The sequence below is a fragment of the Coloeus monedula genome (assembly GCF_965178545.1).
Source record: "Coloeus monedula genome assembly, contig: HAP1_SCAFFOLD_140, whole genome shotgun sequence".
Taxonomy (NCBI): Eukaryota; Metazoa; Chordata; class Aves; order Passeriformes; family Corvidae; genus Coloeus; species Coloeus monedula.
The window spans coordinates 385,910-403,513 of NW_028120769.1; positions in this window are offsets into that span (position 1 = coordinate 385,910).

The window sequence follows — 17,604 nt, forward strand, 5'->3', positions numbered from 1 at the left end:
ACTGTTAATAACCACCAAGGGAAGACAAAGATCAGCTGAGGGCTTATTCCCATAAGCACTGTCTGCTGTTTAACCCCCAGCAGCTCTGCAAGGAAAGGAATCGCAGGTGTTTTCCACCGCAGGAGGCAAAAATATTGACTGACTTCATCAGTCCATCCATAGGTCTTGTTTCCCAACATCAGCCCAGCAAAGTGACCTTAAGGATCAGGTGCCAAAGATGCTGCACTGCGCTTTGGCTCTCCATGTGTGTAGAGATGCTGGAATCATGGAATCACAGAAGGGATTGGGTGGGAAGGGACCTTAAAGATTATCCCGTTCCAACCCCCTGCCATGGCCAGAGACACCTTTCACTATCCCAGGTTGCTTCAAGCTCTGTCCAGCCTGGCCTTGGACACTGCCAGGGATCCAGGGGCAGCCACAGCTTCTCTGGGCAACCTGTGCCAGGGCCTCAGCACCTTCACAGGGAAGGATTTCTTCCCAATATCCCATCTAAACCCACCCTCTGGCAGCAGGAAGCCATTCCTCCTTGTCCTTTCACTCCAGGCTCTTCAAGTCCCTCTCCAGCTCTCTTGGGGCGCCTTTAGGCACTGGAAAAGGCTCTAAGGGCTCTCCAGAGCCTCCTCTTCTCCAGGCTGAACATTCCCAGCCCTCCCAGCCCGTCTGTGTAATGCTCTAGCTCTTGGAGCACTTCCTGGCCCTTCCTGTCTGATATTGCGCTGGTTTATTAAAGGAAATTCTGACTCTTTCTGCTATCTCTGTGTATTTATCTCCAAAGGACTGTGAGTACGGAAGAGTCATCCCCTATGTTCCTCAGCTCTTCTTTGGGGAACTCACCTATAAATGGAACTGCAGAAATGGGGAGGGAGGAAAAGGAAACAGGATGTGAATCGAGCACCTGCATAGTGACCACAGATGTCCACTGCTAGACAGACACTGATGTCAGGCAGATCATGCCCTCCAAATAGTGCTCAGAAAGAGAACAAGTTTGGGATTCCTGAAACTGCTCTGAATTGGATTTGCTTAAACAGATGTCATTAGTAAAAGCAATCAAAGAAAGAGTTTTGATCCCTCTTCCAAGTTGATGCCACTTATCATGTATCTTCCCTGCATTCTTCTAGGGAAGCTGTTTTTGATGTTGTCCTGTCCTTCTTTTTATAAGGGAGCAAAAATACTTTATTAAGTATTACTCTTTCAGTTTTGTTTCCTCTCATCTTCTGAGATACAGTAAAGTGAACATTCAGCAGAATAGTTTTGTATTTTTTGAACACAATTCTTCTTTTATCCAACTGAGGCCCTTCTGTGATCATGAAAAAACAGAAACTGTTGTGAACTACAGTTTACACTCATAAGAGGTTGACATGGGTCAGTTCTCCAAGGTTATTCTTAGTTCAACTGCTGTGTAACTGTTGATGTCACTGACTGGAGGCTGCTCTTCAGGACATTATAGATATGATAATTATATGACAGAAAATGCAACATATAGTTGAATCTGACCTTCAAGTTCACTAGCTTAAAAAAGGAAAAAAATGTCTGTAAGAAATTTGCTGCTTTTCCCATTACTAAGATGTAATAAATGCCTTCAAGTTTATACTCAGTCGACAGCATATACACATGGACAGCAGTGCCCATCCATCTTCAAGCTAGGGTACATTTTAAGTGTCAATGATCACTGCCTCCAGAAAGCATTTTTGAGACAAAACAGGCAAAGTCTTTTGCATATCTAGACAATCATCCAATACTAGGATCTTCACTCTCACATAAACACTTCATGTTTTTCCACAGAGGAATCTGAGATAGATTTTTCTGAGAAATAACAAACCACCAAAAATTAATTAAATGACAAACAAGGGAAAAGCACCACTTCCTCACTCAGCACATTTTCCTTGATTTTCATTAAGCATTCAGATTTACAGATGCTGATATTGCCACAAGAGCAGTTTTTTTCTGGTTTAACTTCCTCTTCCAGTAGAGCGAGCACAGCTGCAAAATGCAAGCTCACTTCTAGGATCTCTTACACATCACCAGTTTACCACATTCCAACCAGTCACAGCTGTGCAACACCCCGTCAGGGTACTGGGATTACTGCAGTGCCACAGACAGTTTAAGTGAGGCTCATGGAGCTGTACAATTTTAACTATGTTTTATATGTATAATTAAATGATGCATGACATGGGAATAAGCCAGCTGTACTGAAACTGAACAAACTAACTGCTCTGATGCAACAGTTAAGCATCTCATCAGTTCTAAAATGAAACAGGTTTAAAGCAAAAACAATATAGAGAACAGAATGCTTGACACTGTTAAATAGCATGGTCAAAGGATAATTTTTGAACATTAAGGAAATGCACTCACCCAGTCAAATTTTCAAAAGAATTCCTGGCACCAAAATGTTCTCTGTTTGCTTTTTCACCATGTTTTAAGAATGGATCACTCTGGGGGAAGAAAATCCTGTGCGCAAAACACTGCGTGAAACTAAACAATCCTTAAACATGGCTAATTTCCATGTGGAGCTGATGATTTAGCACTGTCATCCTTCAGCAGAGGAGAAAGAACTACCTGTCTTTAGTTTATTTAGGTAAGATGAAAAAAGTGAGGAGCGTGAATTTGATCTTGCTTCAATTTACTTCAGTGGAAAAACTCTTGCCATGACTTCAGTGAGAATGAGACTGCATCTTAATTCATTCTATATGGAGAAAAACAAATCAGCTGAGAATAATGCTTTTGTTTATTAGATGTAAATTACTACCATAGTCGTTTTTAACAGTGCTAAGTAAATCCTGCTTTAAAAGCCAAACGTTGCCTTCAGTCCTGCTTATTCCTCTGTACTGTGTCACAATGCAGGATTCCTGGTCCTCTGACCAAGTCACCGCTGTCACAGTAAGCATGGCTTGCTCTGGGGAATGGCCACATTCCCACACGGGAATGATAGATGTTTGTGGATGTCACTGGTGACAATGTCCAAATCTGGGCTAGGGCATGCCCCCCAGCCAAGAAACTAGGGTGCACACTTTTGTAATATAAATGCATTCACTGAGAACACAGACTACACTTACTAAAATGTCCATGAAAAGCAGCCAAGTAAATCAAATCAATAGGGTTAAATTTGCAATTAGGATTCTCTCTTTCGGCAGGAAAATTTTAGGATAGCCACAAATTGAGAAAAATTTGCTTTTTTTTCTTCTTTTTCTCAGAAGGCAATCAACCTTCTGGTCTGGCTATTCTTTACTTCTCCCTATGAAGTAAAATCTAAAAAGACACACACACGATATTTATGGAAGGACCTCCCAATGAATTAGGAAAAATTATTACTCAGAAGATCAAACAGAAACAAGACTGTCTACACTGTATGAATTAAACATACATGAATTAGGACACTGAGCCTTCCATTCTTTAGTAACAGAACTGATGCTGTCCTGAAAATGACATTAATGAATTAGACTGGTATATGAAAACCTTCTGCATCTGCTCTAGAGGTTGGAATGAGGATGTTAAATGAGGCAGCAGACAACAAGGACGTGCTGCTTAGGGAAGCTGAATATCACTTCTGTGCTTGTGGAGTTCTGCAGTTTGGATGAAGGTCACAGGTTATCTCCAGCTACATGAAAATGAGTGATAAATACACACTGTTGGTCTTAGACTGAAAGCAGTACTAGGCAAAGAGAGTCAAAATATGGAATATTACTCAAAATCATCCCCTGGTTTTCTAAAGATCATAATCTTCTATTAGAAGACAGTTTGTTACCTTCTCCTAATATTAAAGCTGCAATAGTAAAAGCACCTCAATCTTGTAGAAGTATCTAAGATACACAGAATAAGTAAGGTATATGCAGTGAGAGCACCCTAAAAACATCACAAGAGGAGTGACAATTTCTGGGATAGTAATGACATGAACGAGTATCTAAACGTTAAGTCTGAGTGAATAAGAGAATTTTTCAACTAATGGATCAGGGAAAATGTGAAAGGATGAGATATGTGATTAAAGATCATAGTGTATTCGATTAACACAGGTGGAAAATATATGACTTTGATTCTGTACTACAACATATTTTAATTGATTTGTGTGTAGTTTTAGTTTTATACATGCACAATTTTTTAGAACACATCTTTAGACTGGGACAAACAATAAAGGAAATCCATTGTATGACTTTACATTGATCCCAACATCACTCACTGGAATATCTTAACATTTCCTGCACAGATTCCCATTCGTTAAGATGACAACCTTGAGAAGAAGGAAACCTATAACTGCCATTCAGAGAAGGTCTAAAATTTCAATTGCTGTTTGAACACAAAGGAGCTTTGACATGCTGTGGTTTATTGAAGCACTCCTGCAGTTATAGACACATCTTTAACCACCCTACCCTCTCCCTCTTCCTCCATCCACCACTGATTGATGCAACTGGAAGCTTCAGTAACTGCAGAGCAAAGTCCCGCTTACTTCCAGCTCTCCTGGCCCAGCAAATGCTCAGCTCTTCTGGGAAGATGGAGCTATGCCATAAGCACATTGCACCTGAAAGGAGGTGAAACCTTCCCTTCAAAGACACATGTGACCAGGTTTTTGGAACTGCCTGATGTGGCCAGTTCTCATCTGTTTTCCATAAAGAAGGAAAAGAGCCCTGTATTCTCCTCTTCATGATAGTTCAAGTATGAATTCCAAAGAACAGAGATGCCAGGACTTGTCAGTGACATGACTAACAATTTTATGAGAACTGGCAAAACAGTTCATTTCTCCTACATCTTATTCTCAGAAACCTTGGAATTGTTTTGTCTGAAAGATTTGGGGGGAGGAAGGTAGACTTAATTCTCACAACTATATTAAATATTCAGTACATCTGATATTCTGTTGTCAACACGCAAAATATAGTTTAATTATGATAAGCCATACTGGAATCATTTACAATACATAAATGTGAAAAAACAGCATTAAATTATTTCTTGTTCCATGTGGAAAAATATACACCTTCCAACCCCCCAAGAAAGTAAGACAAGGCACAATAAATTCTGGTAATTCTCTTTCTTCTGACTTTTCAGTTCCATCACAGCTCTCAAAACTAAGATTTATGTGCTGTTTTGCATCTGTATCTGTTGTTGATTTTCCCCCCCTACAGGGATATAGGTGAATAAGTTTGGACAGGAAACGGTATCCCTCAAGCCAAACTGAAAGGTTTATAAAGTTGCTAAGAAAAGTTTGGGTCAGGGCCTAAATATCAATCATCTGCTCACTGTCTTTTTAAACGAGCTCAGGCATTTTCCCAACTGTTCCCAGCAGGTCTCTGCCACTATTTTAAACTAAGATTTCAGCCATTTTTTTTCCCCTGTGTTGACCTCACTAATTTTTCTTTCTCCCCCTCTTTACCTGCCAAAGGCATCCATCAGGATTTTGCCAAAGGCTATCTGCTTTTGAAGTTGAGAGGAATTCACTAATCGTGAGTGTCAAATCCACAGTAAATGCCATGGCCATATGGTATATGCTGCTTTTGGGAATTAGCTCAAAAGGCCTAGCTGTGAGAAGGCCGGCTGTATGTCAGGAGGGTTTTACTGCTAACTTTCATAACTCATGTCAGCTCTTTCAGTTTCTGTATGCATTGGCTTCAGGGAGTGCAACTGTTCCCTGAATTTATAAAAATGTTGTCAAGATCCCTTGATCTTGCTTCCTCTGTCTCTCTCGCACAAACACATCCAAACACATTTATATACACAGTGGAATAGCATGCACAGTGGCATGCAAATCTAGCAAAAGAGAAGCTTGTAAATAAATAGCATGTCATTCTGCTTACTCAATACATTTCTCTGGGTGTTAAACTCATGATAAACATATCATAAGCCCCGATGAAGGCTCTACAGCCTGTCCCATCACACCATCCTGAGTGTAACTCTGCAATGCATAGGAAGACATAAGTTTGAAAAACAGAGCAGAAATAGCTCCCCTAAGGGCAAGGTGCTGACATAGCTGAAACATAAGTAACTGGAGAGCATTTGTTTTCACTAAAGAAGGAAGTGTCAGTGACACATCTCTGTGCCTGTGGAGGTGTACTGTACATTCAAAGCAAAAAGAAATCCACCTTCTTTAAAAAATTGGCCATTAATACATAAATATGTCTGTGTTGAAATCCCTCAGACGGTACCATTCTTAACAAGAACTACACACAAGACTAAGAAATTCTGCAGAGAATCACGCTTTTGTGATCCAAAGAGGCAAGGAGAAAGAAAACCACATATGAAGAGTTTAACATACCCACTTAGTGATAGAAAAAGAATTATTACAAAAATAAATGTCAGTCCCCTTGAAACACTTGAGTCAGCGCTCTCAACTTTCTCTGATGCTGTAGGAAGGTGTGAATGTCCTCCATGTGTCACATCATCCACACCAGCCACACAGGAATGTCTCCAATGCACCTCAGAGCCTTTCAAGGACCACTCCCCTCTAATTTATGTATAGTCTGTTAACATCCTCTTGGAGCAAACAGAAATAATACTTTTAAAAGACATTTATACTTCAGAAACATGTGCCCCGACACAACAAAAAACCCAGATTTTAATACTGCCCCGAGGCAGAATTCATCCATCTTTAAGGCTTCTATTATGTATTTCCTGGTTAGTAATACAAAAAGAACTGCTGGCAGTATCACATCGAAACCAAAGTGGCAGAATCAGAAAAACTACTGAAAAGTTTACCTTTATAGGAAAGCTTCAGTCTTGGGATATTTTGTTTTGACGTTCCAGTGACTGGAAGGAACAGCATTGCTAAAGACAGCAGGCTGCAGGCATGTGGCACTTGCAAAGCTCTCATTCTGCTCTCCTCTTCTGTATCTTCTTTTGTACTATGGTGAAATATCTCCCCACTTTTCAAACAATCCAAGTTTTATCTGGAAGAAAAAAAGAAAACATCTGTAGATCTGCTTTACTGCATAAGCAACAATTCTGTAAGCAAGCCAGACCTATTTCTAAAGAGCACCTCAGTTAATTTCTTTGCTACGAAAGTATTTTTCCTCTAGTACAAGTAAATAGTTTTGTTTCTTTAATAATAAATTTACACATTTTGACATTGGAAAAATATGTGCTTTTCAGACACCAATGTCTAGCCTAGCTAACGTTTAAGCACAAATTAAATTAATGCAGTATCCATAAAAAGAACATTTGACATTCAAAAGTGACCATGCAACTTGATAGTTAATACCAGTCCATTGGATATCTTACATGTTTTATAACTCTTTTTGTCTCAGTACAACAGCTATTGTGTGTTTATGCTATGACTAGAATGAACTGTAATGTCTCAGATGCCATGGGGGTACAAGCTGAGTTAACAGTGAGTACTTACCCATCAAAAACTAAACTAAGAAAACTGGAAAGAGCAAGCAGTTGTGTTTAGTTTTAATAGAGAAAAAAGTCAAAGCGGATGATGGATTTAAAAGTGCTTTCAGTATGATATTTCCAGCAGAACAACTGCCTCAACTCATCCACCAAAATGTCCTATAAACTTTAATGAGTGTTTCAGGCTGGGGTCAATAGGCTGATACGGGATTTTGTTAGCACAGTGTGCAACTAAGCCAGCTTTGCAACACTTTTCACTTAGTAAGAATCATTCATATTCCATAAATCTTGAAGTGTTTTACAACTGAAAGCAATTATCACTGCCCTTATTTTCCCTATGCAAAAACGGAACCATAAAGCTGCAGTGAACCTATTTCCTCAAGGTCACACAGCAAGCACAGTAGTTGAAAAGAAAACAGCAACAGCAGTCCTGCTGTCCTTTGGGCCCAGCTATCAAGGATCCCTTTTGCCCAATAACTCGACTTTTGCACATGAAATTATTTGAAATGCCATCTTGAGTTCTGAAGGCAAAACTTCATGGTTAATAAATCACAGAGATCAGAGTATGAAAATATTTGTGAGACCAGATCCTTCCCCCTGCAAGTGCCCGATGCTAGAGGTCAAGGGAGATGGCTGGTGAAATGACAAATGTCAGTGTTTGAGTAATGCTGTAAAACCAAGGAGTAAGGAAATGTTATGGTTAGTCAAGAGATTAATGGCTCATGATGTGCCATGAAAATTCTTTTCTGAAAGGTACTGGAGCTGCCTGATTAAAAGAGCAATCCTAGTGCCCACATCAGCCAGCACTTGCACAGACACCAAAGGAGAGGTTCCTTGCAAGTCCATGAGAGATGCAGCACAGCTTGTGGCCCCTGAGCCTTTCCACCGGTCTGTTATTTGAACTCCTGCAGCACTGGGTCTTGCAATTCTGTGAGCTACAGCAGCACCCAGAACCAATTCGGCACCTCCTGATACAGGCAGTTCATCCTTCCTGGCATGAAAGGATGGAAACAGAATCCCTTCCGTTCTCTCTGACACAGGAAATCTTTCTCAGATGAAACTTGGGCTTTCTGAGCCTCCAGACTTTCGCTCAATAGCAAAAGACAAGGAAGTGTGCAAGAAGAGCATGATGGTGAAAAAGAGGGAAACAATTCGTAAAATCCCCAAAGCATAATTCCTATTGCAGAACACTAAGCTTCTTCCTTCTCAGTCCCCTCTTCAACACTCATATTCAGTGTCTGAATGCACTACTCTTGGCCAAGTGTGAGTACATGTTCACGAAACGACATGGAGAGAAAACAGACAAACATGAAATGCCTGTTTCATCTTTCTCTTCCCTTTATTACAGTATCAGATCCTAAAGGAACACCCTTACTTCTTCTGTGCCAACACATCTATCTGAGGGTGGACCACGAAGGACTAAAGTGGATTAGACTATCCCAGGGTTAAATCGCCTTGAAGAAATTTATTTAGAGGTGAAAAAGGGGAAAAGAAGGAGAGGGGAGGAGGGGGAAGAATATATGAAGATGAGACACCAGCCCTGTTCATCTTCAGCAGGATGATAGTGACAAACCATACTTCAAAAAGAAGCAATTAAGAGGGAGCCAGTCTCACTGCAAGTATGTTGAGAAGTCACGGCCTGAAGGTCTGGGCCTCAGCCAACAGGGAACTCACCAAAGGATATGGGGCTCATTTTCTTGAGGCAAATTACTGTGAAGAATCAGGACTAAATTTGACTAAAAAAACAGTTGCATCAATGCACTGTCATTTGCTGAATTGACTGAGAATCAGCACCAAACTCGGCCCTTCGGCCATAGCTCACAACCTCACTTTTTCATGTAGGCTTTTTTTGCTAATGGGAACCTTCCTTTTTTCTTGGTTGGGTTTTTTTTCCCCTTTCCCCTTTTATTTGAATAATGTCTGTGAAAAACCATTTGCTTTCACGAGGCGGTTAGTTTACACTGGAGGCAGCAGCTCTGTGAGCTCGAGCCAACCCTGTCCTGTCTTTAGATTCATTGCAATCTGGCCACATTGTCACATATATTTTTAGTTTATGATGATCCTCTAATACAATTCCAGCTTCCACACAGAGTCCTTCCAACAGTCTAGCTCAGGTTAATGAACTTCAGGCCACTTCTCTTCTGCAGGAATTTCGAGGCCCAGGGGGTGGCTGTGCCCAAGAGATTTGCCAAAATCCGCTACGATTTCACCACGCGAAACGCCAGTGAGCTCTCGGTGCTGAAGGATGAAATCCTGGAGGTACGTGACCGCTCCTGGAAAAGGTGTGTCCCCCAGGGGCAGGAGAGAGCTCGGGATAGCAACAAGCACCAACTCCATTTTCCCTGGTGGTATCTCAGCAGTGACACAAAGCTTTGCTCAAACCCAAAGCTGGAGCAGGCTGCCTGTGCTGTGTTGTGTCATTTCCTCAGCTCAAAGACATCGGTCCCATTTTAACCACAGTGAGGAGGGAGGACAACAACTCGCTCTAGAGCCCTGCTCATCCCCCGCTGGGTCGGTTCCTTATCACCACTTCCTCCTCCACGAGGATTTGTTTTCTCTGAAAAGCACCTTTCTCATAACCTTTCTCTTACTGCAGCACTGTTGGCAGCTGGACAAGGTGGGACGTGACTTGGGCTGACACTGATCTGTGACCTGAGGAAAAGGTTTCTCTGCAAAATGTGGCTTTTTATTTATTTAATTATTTATTTTAATGCAAAAAGACATCAGAAACTCAGTCATTAGGAAAAAAAGGTCTGGAGAAACAGGGACATTATGTAGGAACTATGAGTTCTTCAGCACGCAGAGGTGCTCTCCTGTTCATCCTTACGATACATTCTGATGCTTTCCAGGAGAAGTTTCAGTCCTGGATTGCATCTGAGAGCAACAGATCTGATTAGAGCTCCTGGCCTCAGTGATGTCCTTCTGGCAACTTCACCTTTTGGATGGTTCGGCCCCGCTATATCCTGGTTGTTTATGCCTGAAATCCCATTTTCCCACAGCAGATTTATTTTTGTCCCTCTCTCAGGTGTTGGAAGATAATAAGCAGTGGTGGAAGTTGCTCAACCGGAGTGGGCAGGCCGGTTATGTTCCGTACAATATCCTGGATGTGGTGAAACTGGAAGAGCTCAAACAGGTCTGTAGTCAGGTAATACCTGACTGGTATCAGCTGCAGGGCACAATCTGCCTCTGGGAATAATGTTGTCATTAGACCTCCCTGATTTCTTAGGATACTATGCACCAATCAGGACAGACCTTCAGAAGTAGACAAAGCCAGGAGATTCCTGAGTCTCCTATGATAAAATTCACATTTTGCTACGATCGTCTTCCCAAATAAGGCCTATCCTTCCTATTTGTGCACCAGCCTCCTGCTTTCCATATTTTTCCACATCAAGATTTTTCTTGGGGGTTAAATTAAAGATGGACACTTCCCTCAGCCAGTTCAGTTCAGCACCAGGAACACGTTACTGGAGTGGAGGCAGATGGAAACACCATCTAAGTGAGAATTAACTGAATACTGCAACTTGCACTGCAGAAATGTGGAGCTGGAGTGTTCTAAACACCCTAGGGAAGCATGGAATTGCTTCCCCATTTTGGTATTGCAGCGTTTGGGCAAAGCCTAAGGCGGCCCAGCAGGCTTCTGGATAAATCCCTGCTAGTTTAATCAAAACGTCAAAAAACTTTCCAGTCCGCTCCAGGCCCTTGGCAGTGGTCCCGCTTCACATCCCAGCTACGGAGCAGTGAGGCTCTGCCTTCCAATGAGATCGAACACGTTTGGCACAACTAGGAATTCCCTTGCGCAAACTTCAGACTTTGCTTTGGGTTCTTCATTCCCAGAAATTAACTTCTTCCATGCAGCTCCACCTGAGGTCTCCCCAGCCCCACATCAGCACAAGGAGAACACGGCAGTTTGTCCCTCCGTGGGTGTGAGGCAGAAAGCTTAAGAAAATTAAAAACGACCAAAAAAAATTCTTACTTTTCTTTCCCTTTCTAACCAGTCTAACCAGAGGTACAAAGGAGACCTGAGCCCCAGGGGCCATGGCCCATCCAGCCCAACCCACAAGCTGCCTGCCAGCTACGCCAGGGATAAGTGGGGCACTGAGATGTTGTCGCGCCACTCTGCACAGGACGCCAAAGAACGCACGTGTGTGTCCCACTCTGGGCTCCCCTGGGTTTGGGCGCTCGGGGGACCAGACCTGCCCAAGGGGCTCCCCTGCACCTTTTACTGATCACAGCAATGCAGCAGCACTGTGTCTGGAGGCCATTCCAGGCAGGACAAGAGCCAAGAGAGCAGCCCTGGGGCTTGTGACACCGCCGGGGCTCTCGGGCGGCCCGGGCCGAGCAGGGCAATAAGTGATCACCCCATGCCTCCTTCCTCCAGTTCTAACTTCCTCCTCCTCCTCCCAAGGAGAGAGTTTCCTTTCTCTTCCAAAATGTTTAAGTGTGTCTAAGGAACAGCTCAGGTCAATCCCTTTCTCTCACTTCCTTTTGCTCATCTCCCGGCACACACAGTGCCCGCCTGGCCGCTTCCTTCATGTGGTTCCACAGAATTCCCGGCCAAACAGGAGATCCGCATCACTCCCTCACCCTGCACGTGCTGTGGGGCTCACAGAGCAGGAGAGAGATCAGGGGCCCTGCTCACCTCACCCCTTATCCCACCCTGTCCACTCCTGGAAGCAGGAGCCCTTCTGGGACGACAGGAAGCCCCACAATACAAGGACACAAATCTGTTCGTATCACTGAGTTATTCTCCACAGTCTTCAGGAGTTTCATGGGGAAAGCAACACTGGATGAAGAGTCACTGGAGTTTTCACAGAAGCACAGGATGCCCTGGGCTGGAAGGGACCTTCAAGCTCATCCCATCATGATTGTGTTGCTCATTCCCAGTTTGTGCTTCCTGCCGCTTCTGTTCTGTTGCGGAGCAAAACCTGGAGCTCTGCGATCAGCAAATTAGTGACTAGAAGCAGCAGAGAGGACTGAAAAGGTCTCAATTCCAAACCTCCAATTGTAGATTCTCACAGAACTGTGCTTCCACATCAGGCAACAGCCAAGGGGTGATGGGAGCAAAATAAATGGCAACACAGGGGCACAGGAAAATGGGAATCACTTTTCTGGGCTGAATTTAAATAAGAATGTTGAGCCACATCCCCATTTGCCTTACAGTTTCCCCACAAACATTTAATGGCATTTTTGACTGAAGACTTGATTTCATTCCCTACTTGTTTCTACAGAACTTATTCACCAAACGGATGAGCTGAACGACGAGCTGCTAAAGAAGATCACAAACAATAAAATTCAGCCTCCCCACAGGAATTTCAAAGTGGAAAAGCCTCAGCAAGTTTTCGTGCCCCTCACCTTTGAATCCAGCACTGAAGAAGTCAAAGCCTGGCTGGAGGCCAAGTCATTCAGCAAAGAGTAAGATTTGCCCTATTGCCACGTGCAATGCTCGTCCTTCCCTGGAGAAGGAGCGGGGGAGGCCACCGGCACCATCTCACCTGGGACAAGCCACTTGGATTTACTTACAGAGCCTGTGTTGCAAATTAGATTTCAACCCTGTTCAATCCAGGCTCTATAACCAGAATGTTCAGAGCCCAAAGTCACTCCCTTTCTCTGGTATAAATATTTTCTTGGAGATAAACAGTTAACTAACTAAATCCAAGGCCTGAAATGCTACTGGAATTGCAGCTGCCACCTTGGAACAGCCCCAGGGCCCCGTGATATGGTCCCACTGCAGCTCCTGGCCTCCCATCTCCAACTCCTCACCTCTGGCACGAGGCCACGTGCAGCACAATCGTCACCTCCCTACTTTGTGTCTCCCCAGGACCGTGGAACATGTGGGCATCCTCACCGGAGCTCAGCTCTTCTCCCTCAACAGAGAGGAGCTGAAGAAGGTGTGCGGTGATGAGGGAAACAGAGTCTACAGCAAGATCACAGTGGAGAAAAACCAGCTGGAGGTAAGCATTTTTCTGGATAATTCCTGCTGGAATGGGGGCTGTACCAGCAGCGTCAGATAGCTCATTAAACAGGCATTTTAAAAAATACAATTGTGGGGAAAAAAAATGCAACCAAACCTACACCAGCAATAAAACACACGTAAAAATTCCGAAGTGTCTTTTGAGCAAATCTGTAAGATCCCCCTGTTTCCACTAATTAATCTGCTTTTTACTGATATCACTTATCTCTTTGAAACTAGCTCTACTTTTACAGCATTAATTAAATACTGTCACTTAACTGCAGCTTGAAGTTCAAATCCAAACTGCCTGTTTTGTTTCCATTCCAGAAAAGCAGAGGGGAGTCGGAGCTCCAAGAAATCACGAAGCGCCGCCAGGAAAGGATTGATTCTGCAAATTAAAGTCTCTCTGCTTTATTTCAGCTCTTAGCCCTAAGTAGTGCAGAAAAAAAGGGAATGAAAGCAATGATTCCTGGCCCAGGCCAGATGCAGCAGAGCTCCCCTTGGGGTCCAGCTGCCATCAGAGTGACAATTCCTTGAACACTGTTGGGAAGGGTTGACAATAAGACCATGTCCCACTGGGAAAGGTGTTTTAATTTTGCATGAAGTATTTTTTTTATAACTATATATTTTATACTGAAATTTTCCGTGCATGCGATCAGAGCAGGATTCACACGGGGCTGGATGTACAAGGGCTGGCTTCAAGCAAAAAAAGACCCCCAAAGCTTTTCTCCGAGGGCTGTCCCCTGCTCCCCACTCTCCCCTGGCAGAGCAGGCGTGGCACACAGCACAAGAGAGGCCAGCCTCAAGGCTTGGAGCCTGGACCAGAGGAATAAGGCTTTAGAACCCTGCAATGGTTTGGGTTTAAGGAAAGGACATTAAAGCTCATCCCATTCCACCCCCCTGCCATGGGCAGGAATGCCTGTCACAAGCCCAAGTTGTTCCAAATCTTGTCCAACCTGGCCTCGGACACTTCCAGGAATGGTGAGTCATGACCTCTCTGGGCAACCTAACCCTTTCTATTTCCATTTCCATTTCCTCCTCAGTGCAGGTGTCCCCTGCAGCCCACGAGCACAGGGCCGGTGACAACTGCCTGTCCTTGTCCTGTCCCCCTGTGCCCCCTCGTTGGACAAGGCTAGAATGGCAACACACATTCCCAAAGTCTGGCTGCTTCCTTAAATCCATGGACCAGCTAGTGCTATCTCTGAACAGCTGAAATGAGCTTTCAGTGCCTAGAAATGAGCAGGAATGACAAACAAAGGGATTTGAATCTGGAAATAGGTGAGTTCCACCCGCCCACCGCTGCTGATGCAGAGGCTGGGGCTGGGGGCAGCTGTGCAGCCCTTCCCTGGGGCACGGATCCTGCACTGGAATGTTGCGGTGGTGTTGCCAAACCGGGCCTCAAACCAGGAGAAGATAAGCCCTGACCGTTTGCTCCCGACCCAGGCACACCCACAGCCCTTCCCAGGGTGTTGGTCACTTGTCCCCATCTTCACATTTTCACTGCAAAAAGTTAGCTGAAATGATTCCCAAATAGCTGAAACCCCAAAGCACACTGGGAAAGGCAGGTTTAACACAAATTAAATGGCCACAAGAAAAAAACCCCTCTAATTTAGCACAGGGTGATGCTCTTTACTTCCCGTTTTCCTTCATAAAGTTATGTGCATTTGTATATAGCAATCTGTAAATAGGGGTGAGGAAAATCCCTCTCCCTAGAAGCAGAATTAAGTGATTATGCTTCCAAAATTTACTCACCATTTCAAAACTCAAGCAAGCAGCGTAGTTCCTGTCCACAGCAAGTTTGGCACATTGCATTTCTAGCTCTGTTTGACTGACAGACCAATCTGATTGCAAAGCAGTGAAGCACACAGAGCTCCAGAGCTGCCCACAGCCCAGGGACAGCTGGGTTTTCTCTCTCAGCACATGCTGAGTCTTCGTCCAAATTTGTGCCTGTCATTGCACATTTAATGGAAAAAGCTTTAAAACAGCATCTGGGGAGCTCATGTCTAAAACTGAGAACACCAGTGCACCTTAGTTTTGGCTTCATTCTTAAGCGTCTCCAATGGATAATCTGTTTTCTTCATTTGAAACAGGACACTGCTCTCACCAGCAGAATTAGGGTGCAGGCAGGGGAGGATCCTGGGTTTAGTCACAGCCCTGCTAGGATCTGAGAAGGGCACTCACCTTGTCAGGGAGGGATGAAGAGGACAATCCTCCTGAGAAGCCCTGGCTCCGGATTAGGGTGGAGATGGGAGGCAGGATGGCAAGCACGGGAGGCGAAAAAGTTTCTAAAATGAAAATAAAAACGAATGTTGAGCTAGGAAACACACCATCTTCTAGTCCTGGGGTGTAGAGGAAAGCAAATCACAGGGAATTACAGTTATCTGGGATTTTAACAGGAGTGTACATGACAGCTCTGTAAAGCCGGGAGCCACAGGAGCACTTCCTAAAACAAATAGCTCAGTAGACCTTATTGCAGAGGCCACTTTTACAAATTTCCACGCGACTGAGCTGTGCATCTGTTCTGTTTGTACTGCCTGCAGACACTGCTATAAAGTACTGTACATTGATGTAACTGAGCGAAGGAGACAATGATATAACCATGCACTGTACAAGATTTATTAAAATAGTTAAGTTATAACTCCATCTCCGTCTCTTTCACTGGGTTTTCATAATGCTTTGTCACTGAGAGTCTCAGAAACTCAGCAGAATGTCTGAAACCACACATTTCCTTTTGGGTTTGGGGACTGACATTCAACAGGAAGGATGTTACGGCCTGGATAGCTGTGTCTTAAGAATAGGGGCAAAGCATGAGAAGGCTGCACAAAAGCACATTCTTGCCTCTCTGGAAGGGGAACGACTGTGGCAGCTGTCCCAAGTGGAACCATACAGAAAGAGGGAACAGCATAACCCCATGACTAGGAGCCTGTTACACGGATTCTCCAACATTTCCAGCCAAGAGCCATCCTGTTTCCAGAAGCAAAAGTTTGTCTTCTCTTTTCCTTAACAATTAAATTACCCAGCTGAAATAACTGGTAGTTCCTTCTGTAGATGTTTTGGAGAGTACAATTTCCAAGTGGGCCCACACTAACAAGATCACCTCTTTTACAGCCTAAATAAAGTTCAGGCGAACCACGAGCCCAAAACACCTGCCTTACTGGGCCGAGGGCTCTCTCAGCGCCTGGAGCTGCACTCGATAAACCATTTCGAACCTTGCCACAACGGCGGGGAAGGGAGCCCAGAGCGCTCAGCTCCTGCAGCGGGGCACCACCGACGCGGCCCCGAGCCTTCCCTCACGGCCGCCTCCCTCAGGGGCTGCCCGCCGCCACCTTGCGGCACCGGCCGCGCCCGGGCCCCGCGCGGCCACGAGGGACGGGTGGCTCAGGGGCGGGTCGGGCGCCGTACCGGCCGCGGGGAAGACTGCCGGGGGTTCTGGCGACACGGAGACTCCGGGGACAGGAGGTTCCGGGCCCGAGAGATCTCGGGGCCAGGAGACTCCCCCGATACGCTCCGTCGGGGACGATGGCGGCGTCACGGTCGCCAAGGCGAACCCCCGCCCGGCCCTCACGAACCAGCCAATCAGAATCGCTCTCCCTCCCGCGGCCTCGTCCGTCTCCTGTCCGCGCTCCTGATTGGCCGCTGCCGCCCAGCCAGGCTGGGATTGGCGGCGGGCGGCGGGAGCGCGCGGGCCGGTGGTCTTCGGGCACGTACCGTCCCTCCTGGGCGCGCGAGTCCCCCGGAGCCGCGGACGTGTCGGTGTCCCCCGTGAAGCGGCAGAAGGTGGAGTCGGCGCTGGACCAGCTCAAGCACCACACCACGGTGGTGGCCGACACCGGGGACTTCAACGGTGAGAAGCGGCATGAGGGGATCCTGTCTCCGCAGCTTCTGCTTAGCCCCCTCTCCCGCCCCTCTTCACGGAGAGTGGGCGAGCCCGGCCGAAGGGGCGCGCGCTGCGGGGACCGACCCACCCTGGGGCCGGAGGGGGGGCGAGCGGGACGGCGCTCGGTCGCGGCGCTGGGTCTCCATCCCAGGGCAGACCCCGCCGTGATTTCTCCCAGTTTGCCCTCGAGTGTGCCCTGACCACTCCGTTCAGCTCTGCGTGCTGTCAAGGAGAAGTGCCAGACTGAAGCCAGGCTCTGCTGCTCTAATTAATTTTGGGTTTTCTTCCAGTGGGCTGTCTAGATCTGGGACTTGTTTGGGGTTTTTCAGACTCACGCTTGGACGGGGCTTGGAGCAGCCTGGCCCAGTGGAAGCGAGTGGAACTGGATGAGCTTCAAGACTCCTTCCAACCCAAACCATTCCAGGATTCCATGATATGCTTAAAAACTGATTTGGGGGTGGAGAGG